Genomic DNA, 13,990 nt, shown 5'->3' with positions numbered 1-13,990 from the left:
CTCCGTCTTGTGAGCACTGGGATTAAAGGCACTAATATGTTTTCTTAATTGACTAAAATATACTCTTATGTAGAAAACATGGAAATAAGTGGGGCAGGGGTGGCTGAAGCTTTTGTTTGAGGCCAGAGCAGGCCTCTGTACCTCTGGGCCGTTGTTTTTCTCTTCCGTCTGCAGTTGAGGTCTCCCGCCTTCTCCCCGAAGCCCACATGGCCCTTCTTTGTGCTTGTCAACCATCCAGTTTTGTCCTCCTCTGTAGGACAGCTCCCTGCTGCAGTGCCTTGCCTGAGCGTGCCCGGACTCTAGTAGATCCAGTGAACCCTTGCTCACAGGCCTTGCATTCAGAGCTTGTTCTCAGCGAGATGGTAGCAGCGGGCAAGCCGATCCTATGGTCTGTCCGTGTGTCAGTGAAATAATTTCTTCGGTAAGATTACCTGCTCACAGCGTAGCAGCTGTCAGAAGGTTTCTCTCCACGGTGTAACTGCCCCCCGACATCTGTTTGTGTCTCCATTCAGAGATTTCTTAAGCCCAAATGCTTGTTCTAGGCGCTAGCATCCAGCTCATAAAAACCCGCGCCACGGGATTCTTTGGAAGAAAGCAGGCAACAAGGAAGTTAAATACAGCTACAAGTGCTTGCTTAACAGGGATGAGGCACTGGGTTCAAGCCCCTCTCCTTCCCATGCATAAGAAATAAAGTGAGAGCCAGCGTTGTAGCTCGGTTTGGTGAGCACTTTCCCAGCACGCGGGAAGTCCTGAGTTAAATTCCTGGCACTTGTTTTTGGGGATATGGATTAACCTGTTAAAATGCTTTGTGTGCCAGCAGGAGGCCTGAGTTGAATTCCCAGCACTCATGTAAAAAGCGGGCTGTGGTGGCATGCACAGACCTGTGACCCCAGCACGGAAGACGGGGAGACAGGAGGGTCAGTAGCGCTGGCCACTGACCAGCCAGTCCAGCTGAACTGCTGAGTTAATGCCAGATTCATCAAGAAGCCCAGTCTCAAAAACAAAGTAGAGAAGTAATCGAGGCAGGCAACACATAAACGCCCGTGCCTACAAGTGTATCCCCCTCACCACGTCTCTCTCTCTCTCTCTCTCTCTCTCTCTCTCTCTCTCTCTCTCTCTCACTCTCTCTCTCTCTCTCTCACTCTCTCTCTCACACACACACACACACACACCCGCCTCCCCCAGACACATACAAACACCCACACAGAAAAAGAGAAGAAATGGCTAAAATGCAGGACACATTAGTATTATCGAAGAAAAAGGTTTAAGTTTCCAACCAGTAATTTTATGCATGTGTGCATATGTGTGTTTTGAGGGAAAGAATGTTAAGTGATTGTAGCTGCCTGGTGTTTTCATGTGAAATGTGTCTTTTAAGTCCCAGATGGGGTCCAGACCTTACCCTTGTGTTGAGTTAAAACTTCCTGTCTGGCCCCTGGCCTGGTGGATCCTGGGCCTTGCCTGATTGGGATTGAGGACCCCAGTGACAAAAGCGTAGGGCTGGAGGGAGAAGCGAGTGTGTGGTCTTCAGATGAAGGGTGCTTAGAATAGCAGCCCCCATAAACTTTAGCCATTATAAGTGTCAGCTCTGTACATCCTGTTATAAAACCCAGGGCTTTACCTGGGGACAAGCGTCCAGCCCTGCAAACAGTTGTTCCTGCAAGTACCAAACTGTGGAGTATACACAGCTGTTGATGCCCTCTGTCCTGTCACCCTGGCACTTTTCAAATTCCCTGTCTTCTCTCTCTACCTACCCTGCCCCTGCAGCCATATAAGAAGACTGTCTTTAAAGCAGGAAACACAGACCTATGACAGAACTCTTGTTGCTCCCTAGGAAATGGGTAGAGGGAAGACACCCTCAGTGTCATTGGCCTCTGAAAGTGTGTGCACAGAGGTGGTCAGGCTATTGAGGAGTGCAGTGGAAATGTCACGCATGCTCACTTGAGGAGTAAGACACAAAGACTCTAGCACAGCGGTTCTCAACCCTCCTAACCCTGTGACCCTCTAGTACCGTTCCTCATGGTGTGGTGACCCCCAACCATAAAATTATTTTCGTTGCTACATCATGACTGTAATTTTGCTACCAATATTAATCGTAGTATAAATATCTGTGTTTTCCACTGGTCTTAGGCGACCCCTGTGAAGGGTCATTTGACCCTTAAAGGGCCGAGCCCCAACAGGTTGAAGACCACTGCTGTAGTGCCTTCTCAGTCTCCAGCTAGATCTTGTTTATAGACTAAATTTGCAGTTTAGGAAGCGTGGAAGCCATCTCAGGCGGTGTGAACTCACTCTATGGTGTTTAATTTTAATTTTAATTTTATTTTATTTTCTGATTTTTCGAGACAGGGTTTCTCTATGCTATCTTGGCTGTCCTGGACTTGCTTTGTAGACGAGGCTGGCCTTGAACTCACAGGGATCCACCTGCCTCTGCCTCCTGAGTGCTGGGTTTAAAGGTGTGCACTATCATGCCTGGCTGGTGTTTAATTTTAAAGAAAATTTTATTTAGTTATTTATTACATATAGAGTGTTTCATCTACACTTCGTATGTGTGCACATCAGAAGAGGACATCAGATCACAAAATAGATGGTTGTGAGCCACCATGTGGTTGCTGAGAATTGAACTCAGAACCTCTGGACGAGCAGCCAGTGCTCTTAACCACTGAACCATCTCTCCAGCCCCTACCGGTGTTTCTTACCTGCTTCTTAGAGGGTTTAGTTTTCTCAGTTTTTGGAACACAGATTCTGCACCATGGGGGTGGGGGTGGTGCGGGGAAGAGAGAGGTCTTCACACTTTGAGACCCTCCCTTGGTGCCGCTACCCATGATCTCACTTGTCTGTACAGTCCCGGACTTCAGCTTAACAGCCATCACTAAGTCTTTTCAATTAACAGGTCCCTTTAAAAATATTTATCCCATAAACCAAGGTTCAGAATTAGCAGGTATGAGGTCCTCGGTGGGGTATGGTAGGTTGTCACCAAATCATCTAAAATCAGTGGGGTGCTGAGGAGCTGAAACCAGAGATGTAGGTAGTTTCTTCCTCGCCTCTCTCACATTTGAAGTGTTTTCTCCCTGCAGCTCACGAGAGGCTTGTAAATGCACATAGTCTGGGCTGGGGCCCGAGTGAGGCTGAGTCTGACCAGTTTAACATCTCTTACAAGTTCACTCTTATTTTTGCTTCATTTTCTTTTCTTCTACAAAGTTTTGCCATGAAGCTCCAGGTAGCCTTGACCTCACCTTGATCCTGTTGCCCCAGCCTCCCCAAGTATTGGCATTAGAGGTATTTGCCACCATGCCCAGCAGCTTCTTGATATTTTGAGAGCCTTTGGTGAGAAGTTGCCCAATTTATAATCTTTTTTTTTTAAATTGTTGGATTTTGAATTTATGTCTCATCATGGTGGTGAAGGCCCATGTGGGTTATCCCTTCCTTTTAACAAGCCCACCCCCCCCACTACCCCCCCCCCCCACAGGAAACCAGGTTTAGAAGCAGGTGTGGCAGCCCGCTCCTTAATCCCAGCTTTCAGGAAGCAGATCACTGCTACATGGGTCTCTGAATTAGAGGCCAGCCTGATCTACATTAGTGAGTCCCAGGACTGTGGAGAGGCCTTGTCTCAAAAAAAAAAAAGAAAGAAAGAAAGAAAGAAAGCCGGTTCAGAGAGATCAAGAGGTGTAGAAGGTGCTGCTGGGATTGCTTTCCCTTGGTCAGGGCAGCCTGAGCTGGAAGTCCTGTGTGTCAGTTTGTGGATTACCTCACTGCCTTGGGAGTGTCTCTCTCTTTCTTGAGGCAGAAGGTCAAGCCTCAGCTGCTTGTTGCTGCTCTACCTAAGGCCGACTGACTGGAATGTTTGCATCCCCAGCCTTCTGAAGAGTTCTCTCTCAGTGGCTCTGTTTACCTGGAGAGTGACTGAATTCCTGCTGAGTCTTAGCTCCCACAGGAGTGGGGTCCAGTTTGTAACCTCTGCTTTGCTGGGAGGAAGGTAGAGAAATCCCAGCAGGCAGTTTGGCCACCAGACACCCTGCACACTCGGGCAGAGACGGTTTGCATCAGCGTCTCTTCTTGAGGACTCTTTTTTTAAAAAAAAAATTATTTATTGTATTTGCGTTGATGTTTTGCCTGCATATATATATCTGTGAGAGGGTGTCGGATCCTCTGGAACTGGAGTTACAGACAGTTGTGAGCTTCCATGTGGGTGAGGGAATTGAACTCAGGACCTCTGGAAGAGCAGCCAGTGCTCTTAACCACTGAGCCATCTCTCCAGCCCCCTTCTTGGGGACTCTTGATGCTAAGTGATGCCGATGTCTCCCTGGCAGCTGGAACCGGCGGGAACCAGCTGGCAGTAGATCTTTGGGATCCGCAATACTCGAGCCATTTGGATGTTATTAAATTGAGTTATAGAATACGAGAGTACCTCTTCACACTGTGTCTGTGCGCCATTCGTTCTTTGAGTGATAAGGAAAGTTATTCATCTCACTGTGTTTTGAGATAAGATCAGAGGCAAGCTAGGCATGATGGCCCAGGCCACCAGGGGAGATGGGAGGATCAGGAGTTCAAGGTCATCATAGGATGCATAAACACGTCAAGGCCAACCTGAGCTACTTGAGGCCCTGTCACAAACAAAACCAACAAAAACAAGAAAGAAAGGAAGGAAAGAAAGAAGGAAGAGTGGAGGTGGGGGGGGGCGGGGGTTGGAGGATGGAGGTCATAGAGGAGCCAGGGTAAGGACCTCAATTCTGTCAGAAGTAGCTGTGAGCACTGCTGAGACACACTAGGAGCCTGGAACATGAGATTTCTACTGGGTGATACTAGGATGTATCTTAGATTTTCTGGGGTCTTATAATGTTGGTGGATTTTCGTTTTTGTGGTGCTGTCTATGCTAGACAGATGCTTTACACCGAGCTGCATACGTCCCAGCTCCAGGCCTCGAACTGGGGATGCGGGGGGTGGGGGCTGTCTCTCAACCTTCCCAGAACCCCTTGCATAGCTAGTGGTACTCATCTACCTCAGTGGCATAAAGAGGAGAAAATTGTGACCAGTATAGCCAGCGTAGCAACAGTGGCCATTGAAAACGGGCTGTGATGCTGTTCTCTCAGACTCACCAACTAGCAGGAGCCAAGGATGAGGGGCAGGCTCTCCGGAACATAATGCCGAGTTGGTGACATGATGCTCTCAGAAGAGCTGGCAGGACTCTGGGCGGTCCAGCCCGACACTCCATGGCTAGTGTGTTTTTCAGAGAGTAGCAGGTGCCGACAAGCCCTTTGGGAGCTGAGCTGTGTGCAGCATCTGTTCCTAGCTCTGGAATTTTCTCTGGCGTCAGCTTTGGCCAGCAGGGGAAGTTTTAGAGGCTTCAGGAGGGCCTCCACCCTGGTTGGGGAATGTTTAAGCCCGTTCTTAGGTGGCACTGTCCTGCTTAACTGATCGCTGTCGCTCATATATGCTCTACATCTCTCCTTGTGTTTTCAAGATAACGCAGTGAGAAAGGGCAACTGCGGCCACCTCCACCCCAGAGCAAACACTTCTGGTGTGCGGCAAAGGGTGGAACCAGTTATGCAGCACAGATTGTTTATTCTGTTTTAGGATGAAAGAAACAAGCCACAAAAAGGAAAACCAGATTTTTTCTTTCTGTAGGTCTTATTTTCTCTTTAACCTCCCTCCCTCCCTCCCTCCCTCCCTCCCTCCCTCCCTCCAGTCTTTCCTTTCTGGACTCTAACTAACATTGTCTTGTACCCAAGCCCAAAGGTATGAAATAGCTTTCTTAGACTTCTCTTCTCCTTTTTACTTTTCCTTTGAACTATTGAGTTCGGTGATGGTTAACTGAAGCAGTCTCTAAAAATAACCTCTAGCAGCATGCCAACTATTTTTTCTTTGTCTAAATTTAGCCCATTTGAGCGGTGTGTTCTGGTTTTGCAAAGCCCTCCATTAGCTGCCCTGGCTACTCACTGAGGGTTTCTGTGTGCCCGCTGACATGTTTGATAATGAAGAAGCCAGTCAACCACTGACCACTGCACAGGGCAGTTTACGGAGGAGCCTCCCCTCCGAGGAACCTCCTGGGTTGATCTGTACCCACCATGGGCTCTGTAGCAGCTGCCCTCACCCGTTTCGTGCCCCCTCCGTGTCCCACAGGAGCCCTTCAGGGCTGAACTCATGATCTCTTCACTGATGTGTGCCTGTGCCTAACACAGCTATTTGCTAAAGTATTTAAGAGCCGAGTAAATATTTGTCTGAGGCCAAAGTCCCGCTCCACTAACTAAGCGGCAGGAAGCAAAATATTATTTGTTGGTGGTGCCTGCAAAGAGATTTGTCTTTTCACATGAAAATTAAGAAATTGAAGGTAGGGAATCAAGAAGGAAGAAGGGAAAGTAGCTCAGCGCTGAGTGGCCCCAGGGGGGCTGCAGTATTGGGGACCCATTTCTGGGTAGGAGGGACAGGGATTGCCATCTGTCTTCTATGTACTGGCTACTTGTAAGACTTATTTTTGTTTCTGAAATAGCATCATTGCAAGAGTTTGTTCCATGCAGTCTCAAGATCACATTTAATTTTGTGGAAGTGGACATACCTGGTTAACAGGGTGGGTTGTTTGTTTGAGACAGGGTCTCTCTGTGTTAGCCTTGGCTGTCCTGGACTTGCTTTGTAGACCAGGCTGGCTTCAAACTCACAGAGATCCCCCTGCCTCTGCCTCCTCCAGTGCTGGGATTAAAGGCGTGCGCCACCATGCCTGGCTTTTCGGTTAACAGTTTGCATCGGTCAACTTCTGGAATCTTGCTTTAGTTGTTTTCCCATGCCCATGTGTTTTCTTCCTGTTGCAGTTTTGGGGTGGGGTCCTAACTTCAGTTTTCATAGCATTTCTGTCTTACAGATTTCATTTTCCTCATGTTGGGCATTCAAGGAGGGTCATATTTTATCCCACTTCCCTGCTGTGCCCAGAAGCAGTTGAGAAGGCAGGAATAAGGTGCGTGGAGAACAGTTGCTTTTGTCTCTGGTGACACTTGGAGCCGGGGGAGAGCCAGGTTTGTCTCCAGACAGGTGGCCTTCCTCAGGCTCATCTGGCTCCTGGAGGTCGGGCTGGGAATGCAGATCAGTGCTAGAGAGCCTGCCTAGCATGTGACCAGTCCTAGGTTCAGTCCTGCTCGCCAAAGTGGGGCAGGAAAATGACACGTGGTGAGTGAGGTTTGGGGGTTTTCCCACTTCATGCAGTCATCTGGTGACAGGTGTTCGGCTTTCCTGGGCTTTTAGAGGCCAGTTGGCAGGTAGAAGGACGTGGCTTTGGAGTTGGCCAGGCCTCACGGTCACAGTCATCCTCTGTAACATCAGCTTTTGTTTGTGCAGAAGTTTATGTACACTGGGGATAAGTGTCCTACGTCAGAGGTTCGTGGTGGGTTACAGGGTGCCACGAATGGCCCGGGCCCCTGCTTGGCACCTCCCAAAGCACACGCCGCGCAGGTGTCACCCAGCCAGCCAACCTAGTGTATCTTCCTCCGCTCAGGGCTCTGGTTGGAGTGTTGTCTAAGGTAGACTGGCACTTGGCCCTTTGCTGCTTTGGTAATTTGGAAGGGAAAGAAAGGAAAAATGTTCCTAAGCAAGTAAAGCTTTAAGGAGAAAGAGTTGTGTATATTTCATGTACCCAGGCCAACCCCATCACCTCTGGGGTTGATTTTGTCGTCAGGGGCTGGAGAGCATGGGCTGCGTGACCCTGAGGAACAAATGTCTTTCATTCTCACACTCTGACTTCTAGGACATTCTTAAGTGCCTGTGTGAAAAGTTTAGTTTTGTTCGCATGTTAGAGGACCCCGTCAACAAGTTCCCGGGGCAGGAAATTGGACAGTTTGAGGGAAAAGGTAGAAAAGACAAGGACCTTCCCACCCTTGCAGAAGGAGTCCAGCCCTGGACAAATGAAGCTCCTTGTGGTCCCTGCCCCAGTGTTTCCTCAGCTTCCACAGCGAGGAAACATCCTGTGTCCTCGGCGACACTTGCGCAGGCGATGATGCCACATGTGAGTTTCCTGTGTTTGCATCTTTGCTGACCCTCCTCAGGTGTCTGCAGCCACTTCCTGTCCTGTCTTGGGCTTGGAGAAAAAGGGCAGTTTTGAAGATAGACCAGAGCTGCTCTGACTTGTACCCTCACTGGTGCGCACAGTCCGTAAACCCGTCTCGTTCCTTTCCAGATCAGCCTTTTATTCCAAGCTGTTTGCCATCCAGGGTGGGGCTGAGCCCCCCTATCTTTGCAGGCTGACCCTCTGGACAGTGGGGGAGGGCCAGCTGCTGATGCCCTGAGCTGAGGAAAGGCGGAGCTGGCTTCCTCCGGGGCTTCCAGCTTCCTGTGCACACCACTGCAGGAGGAAAAGGAGCTGGAGGGTGTGTGAAACCTCAGCCCAGACGAGCCTCCCCCTGCACAGAGACAGTGTAAATTACAAACAAATACTAGTAAAACAAAATACCCAGGCCACCCCTGTTCTAGGGCAGCTGCAGGGCAGCCTGTGTTTATAAACTGTGTGACATTAGGAACCAACTATTATTTTTGGCAATACTTGTGTGTGAGTGTGTGTGCCTGCCTGTGTGAATGTGTGTATTTGTGTGTAAATATGAATATTTGTGTATGAGTGTGTGTATATAGTGTATTTGTGTGTGGTACTATATTTGTGTATTAGTGTGTGTGTGTTCTTGTGTAAATGTATGAGTGTATGTATTAGTGTATTTGTGTATGTGTGTGTATAGAGGCTGGTTAGGCTGTGTGTGTATATATATGTGTGTGTGTTTAGAGGCTGTGTGTGTATATGTGTGTAGAGGCTGGTCAGGCTGTGTGTGTGTGTGTGTGTGTAGAGGCTGGTCAGGCTGTGTGTGTGTATATATATGTGTGTAGAGGCTGGTCAGGCTGTGTGTGTGTGTGTGTGTGTGTGTGTGTGTGTGTAGGCTGGTCAGGCCGTCTTAATTGCATGTTCCCACCTGAGAGCTGTGGTTGCTGTCTCTGTGCAGCTGGCCCTCACTCAGCCTTGCCTAGCTGGTGCCTCTTGTTTATTTCGGGGGACAGTCGGCACATGAAAGGAGAACTCAGTTTTACTGATAAAGTGTTCAGTTGCTTTATGATTATTTTTGTTTCCAAGGCTATTTATTTTTCAATACATGAAAAGCTTCTCACCAGCCCCAGATTTCACTTTTTTCTTCTGATTAAGCCAGCCAGACTCTGAAGAAAGTCTTTCCAAAGTTTGTAATTCTTTTCGATACTTTTTCATGGAAAAAGAGAAAAGTGTGTGTGTGTGTGTGTGTCTGCCTCCACTCTAGATCTCCCCAGATGGAGGCAGACAGTGTTAACATTTGGCATACTTCCGTATTTAGGCACTTCTTTTTAGGTCTCCCTGGCCTGAAGCATGCCAAGTAGCCAAGGAAAACACTGAAGTCCTGGCGCTCCTGGCCCTGCTGGCTGCTGGGATTGAAGGCATGCACCACACACCCGGCTTCTGAGTTTCTAGGGACCGAGCCCAGGGCTGCTTTCATGCTAGGCTGGCACTCTGTCCCCTGTGCTGCTTTCTTTGCAGTGTTCGTAGAGCGCCTTCCCTGGCTTCTCTTTTCCCTTAGAAACTCTTCCATGACCTGTATGGGGACTTCTTAGGTATCTAGTGCCCCCCCGTCCCTCCCGCAAATAGTTTTTCAGTTTTTGAATGAACTCTGGTCATGACCAGGTAGGGATTCGCTAGTAGCCAAGTGTAGCATCGGCACACACGCTCAGATTACCACATGGCAAGATAGCTCAGCCCCCAAAACCCATCGGTGGGTCCCTCTGCTTAGCATGCTCTCCATCAGAGTGCCAAGGGTGTCAGATAGTGCCTGGAAAGTGACAAGATTGACCAGTGGGTGCTCCCCATCCACCGCCCTGCATTTGGAGTCGCTATGCTCGACTTGAGAGACTGTGGAAGAAGAGCTATCAGAAAGGAAAGGGTAGCAAAGCAGGAGTGAGGAATGGAGATGTCCCCTCTTCCTTCATTAAGTGTCAGGAGTCCTCCCTTGCTTTAGGGGGTGCCAGAGGCCTCAAAGACAGTACATCCATGTGGGCTAGGCTTCTAGGTGGGGTTCTCTGAGTGGGGCAGCACTAGGCACTCTTCACTCCTTCTTTGAGCAGCTCTCGTGTCACCCCACCCTCCCGGTCTGGCCAGCTTGTGTCTGACACACTTCTGGGTAGCTTACATCTCTGGATCCTTTACTCCCAGCTGCCACAGAGCAGGAGTCAGAAAGAGAGCACTCACTGTGCCTGGCCCCCGCAGGTGCTGGTACAGCGGCCTGCAGGTACCCTCCAGAGCGCACAGATCTGTGGATGGCAGCACCCTTCTGAGATATGGGCCATGGGGGGCGGGAGGGGGCACGTTTGCTGTGTTTTGCTCCTGGCTCTAGAAGGATTCATGTACTATGTGAGCCATGCCTTTGAAGATGGAGGAACCAATTTACCAAAAGAGCTGTCTTGGGAGGGGTGCAGGATGCTACAGAGGAATAGTCTAACAGGGGATGAGTGGACTGAATTAATGGAAATTAGAGTGATATAAACAGTCTAACCTAAACCTCCTTGTGGTCTCTTCAGACTTTCATACTTGGGCCCTGGGTTCATCTGTAGCCTTATTCATTCTTTTTGGTGCTGTGGTCCTGGGGTGTGTAAGATTAAGCAAGTGCTAAGGATGCTTACATTAGCTTAGCCATGAGGCTGCAGGGGGGAGGAATCGGGGGTGGGGGGCCGTATATAGATCTAAGCCGTAATGGAGGGTCAGTGAGACCCCTGGACACCATCTCCCACTGTTCTGGCCATTGGCATTCAGTTTTGTTCCCTGAAAACTCAGAATTTAAGTTGGAAAAAAGTCTCCTTTTTATGGTAGTAATTTACACTTGTAACAGGAGAAGGAAAGACAACACAGTCCTTTCTCATAAACCTGTCTGAGATAATTTTACTTCGTGTGTACCATATGTATACAGTGCCCTCAGTGGCCAGAAGAGGGTGTCAGGCACCCCTCCCCCCAGAATTGGAGTTACAGATGGTTGTGACCCCCTCCTGTGGACGGTCCGGGAATCCCACGTCTTCTGGAAGAGCAGCTGCTTAACCATGAAACCACCTCTTTAAAACCCCCCCCCCCCCCAGTTTCTGATTCTACTAAGAGGGTTTTTTGTTAATTAAGTGACACCTGGCAAAGTTGCCACACATTTTGTTTGCCAGCCTCTGCCCTTGACTGACTTTTAGATTCCTGCTGGTGGTGGAGGAATGCCACCTGCAGGGTTTCTCAGCTGGTCCCCTCCTGCCTTCCAGGTTGCAGCATTCCTTGCGGGCTGGTCTCCAAATGAGCCGGCTTGATTTCCTTTCTCCGGAACCCTCACCTTTCCACTGACTTTGTGGCAATGTGAGATGTGACCTCTAGGCCCTGACCCCTGTGAAAGTGTCCAGCATCCCTGGGCCGACCTGAGGTGGGCAAAGGGCGGAGGGTGACGCTGGACAGCTCCTGAGCCCTGGTAGTTTTTGGCTGGTGGCATGTGACCACTGGGTGATCCCAGGGCCTTCCTCCAGATTCCCCCCGTGGGACGCTTAATCTGGAATCTGGGGCAACAGGTATGTCACCATCATCTTGTGCCACTCACTTCTTTGCCAGCTTCCAGGGGCTCTTACGTTCATTTTCTCAGCTAATTTTCCTAGTCTCCAGCACAGTTGATTAGGGGAGTGTTGCAGGCAGGTGATCTAGAGTGTTAAATAATGTGAACAGAGACCATAGTTCAGGGCTGTCGTAATCAATAAAGAGGCCTTGAATTGATGTGTTCTTATCAAAACCTCTGGCTCTGGCCTTTGCTGGAGCTCTGAGTTACTTACTGGTTGCTTGGGCAGATTAACTGGACTTCTGTGTGCTCGGCCTCTCTGTCGTCTTAACCTCACTTACCTTAAACCGTGAACAAAGTTAAGCCAGCTGTGAATTGTGTCACCGTTCAGAAATGAATAGCATCTTAACTGACTCCCTTTGAAAACATTTCGACCTGCGATTTCCAAGGCTGAGTGTAATTTGGTATGCGTTAGGGTTGGGACCTCAGACTGGGCACTGCTGGAGCGACGGCTCCACCTCCAAGTTTGTTTTCTGGCTCCAAACAAATGAGTGGCTGGCTGTTTGACGATTGGCATGCAACCCAGTTTTAAAAAGCACAACCATATAGGGTATTAGCGGAGTGGTAACCGGGGCTTTAAAAAATGAGGCCATGGAAGACCCAGATGAAGTTTTTAAAACATGTATCACAAGTGCAATTAATCTTATTAACGTGTTGGGCCTGGGCCTGCTTTCACAGCCCGGGCGTGCCAGGGTATTTTCGGGGCACGCTTTGAAGGGCTCTTATTCTTTGATGCAACTGGACAGCAGTGTATAAAACATTCCATCTGATACTGTAAAGGCCTGTATGCCTTTGCAGGTTTGTTAAATTTTAAGAGTTCAGCAAGAACATCACATCGGTTGATAAGACAGGCAAGGCGATAGATTACAAATGTGGACTTGAAGCCAGGCTTCAGGACGGGCTCTGTTAGAGAGGATAGGGCTTGCCTCCGTTCCAGGACCCAGCTAGTTTGAACACAGTGTTGTCAGAGGAAAAGATTTACGCACACAGTAGAGTAGCTGAGAAGTGGTAGAAAGTACCTTGGGTGCAGAACGGGAGGTGTGTGGTGAAGGCCACACCCATGGGCTGCTGTGGTGGGCGTGACCTCCTGTGTGGGCTTGGCCACAGAGGTGAGTGGCTGGGGAGTTGGCTTGCAGGCTGCTGGGGACCACTGGGTTGGTGACAGGCACGGGCAGGGGTTGTGGTGATATTCTGAGCACACTTGTTCTCATTTCTAGTTCTTTCACTGCATGTAAGAGAACACTGCTGCAACCCATCCTTAGAAAGTAGCTGTTGTTTCATTTTTGAAGTCTGTTTAATTTAATTTTGTGTGTGTGTGTAGGGGGGCGGTTGTTGTGTTTTTCGAGACAGGGCTACACAAGGGAACTTGTTCTGTAGAGCAGGCTGTCCTGGGACTCAGAGATCCACTGCCTGGCAATTTAAAAATTTTTAAATGAGTGGTCTAAAATACCCGCCCATGTCCTCTGGTGTCATTTTGATTGCTAATAAGTAGCCTGGGGCAAAGGATGTTTCAAATTACCAAGTTTGGCTGATGTGTTTCGGGTGTACTGGTAAACCCCCCACTCCTCATTCCCCCAAGAAGGTTAATAAGATACCAGAACTTGGGCCCTTCTGTTGCAGGACAGACGGACACCCTACTCCCGTGGCACCCACACTTCCATCTGCTTCAATTTTCCATTTGCTTTTCTGCCCTGAGGCCACAGTGGTTGTCTTTTGCTGCAGGGATGGCCGGGGGGGGGGGGGGGGTGGGTGGGGCGTGACCGGGGGTATCTAGTGGCGGCATAGGAGAGTGGCGCGCCTACCAGCTGAATTCAGACAAGCGAGACTCCTGAATTCTCACAGGACTGGAAATAGACTGCCAGTTCTCCATCTGGCCACCTAAAACTCTCCCTCCATCTGGCAGGGCAGCAGTCCCAACTTTAGAGTGGCCGGTCAGTATGCCAGGGCCACACAGCAAGAAAAGCGTGGAGTCGCTGGCCCGGGGCACCCGTTCCACACATCAGCTTTTAAGGCCACAGAACACCACCGGGCCTCCTGGAAACCACTGCTCTGAGTCTTCCCCGCAGTCCATGGTGTCTGCCTCAGCCTGAGTGTGTTCACTTTAGCATTCCATTTACATGGTTTTCTCTGTGCTTTTTTTTTTTTTTTTTTTTTTTTTACACGTCTGGCTGTTACTGTCTAAATTTGTACTGCCCAATGGAGCAATTAAAAGAAGCTTGCAATTAGATTCCTCATTTCATGCTTGGAAGGCACATGTGACTCCCGCCCTGCTGTTGGCTGGGCTGTGACATGGCTTCTGGAAAGGAAGCCGGCTAATTACAGTGTGGTCCGAAAAGTTCAGAACCGTAGCGAGGCAGCTGAGGTAAATACAGACCTGTCCCCTC

The 13,990-nt window shown here is 49.3% G+C and overlaps 1 protein-coding gene across 1 annotated transcript in view; it reads left to right on the top strand.

The window, feature by feature from the left end:
- Rassf3 (Ras association domain family member 3) overlaps nucleotides 1–13,990 on the top strand; it is a 63,054-nt gene that overhangs the window by 35,254 nt on the left and 13,810 nt on the right. The gene's annotated exons all lie outside the window — the stretch shown is intronic.

The sequence above is a fragment of the Acomys russatus genome, chromosome 28, assembly GCF_903995435.1.
Source record: "Acomys russatus chromosome 28, mAcoRus1.1, whole genome shotgun sequence".
NCBI lineage: Eukaryota > Metazoa > Chordata > Mammalia > Rodentia > Muridae > Acomys > Acomys russatus.
This window is presented reverse-complemented; position numbering and strand designations above follow the sequence as displayed.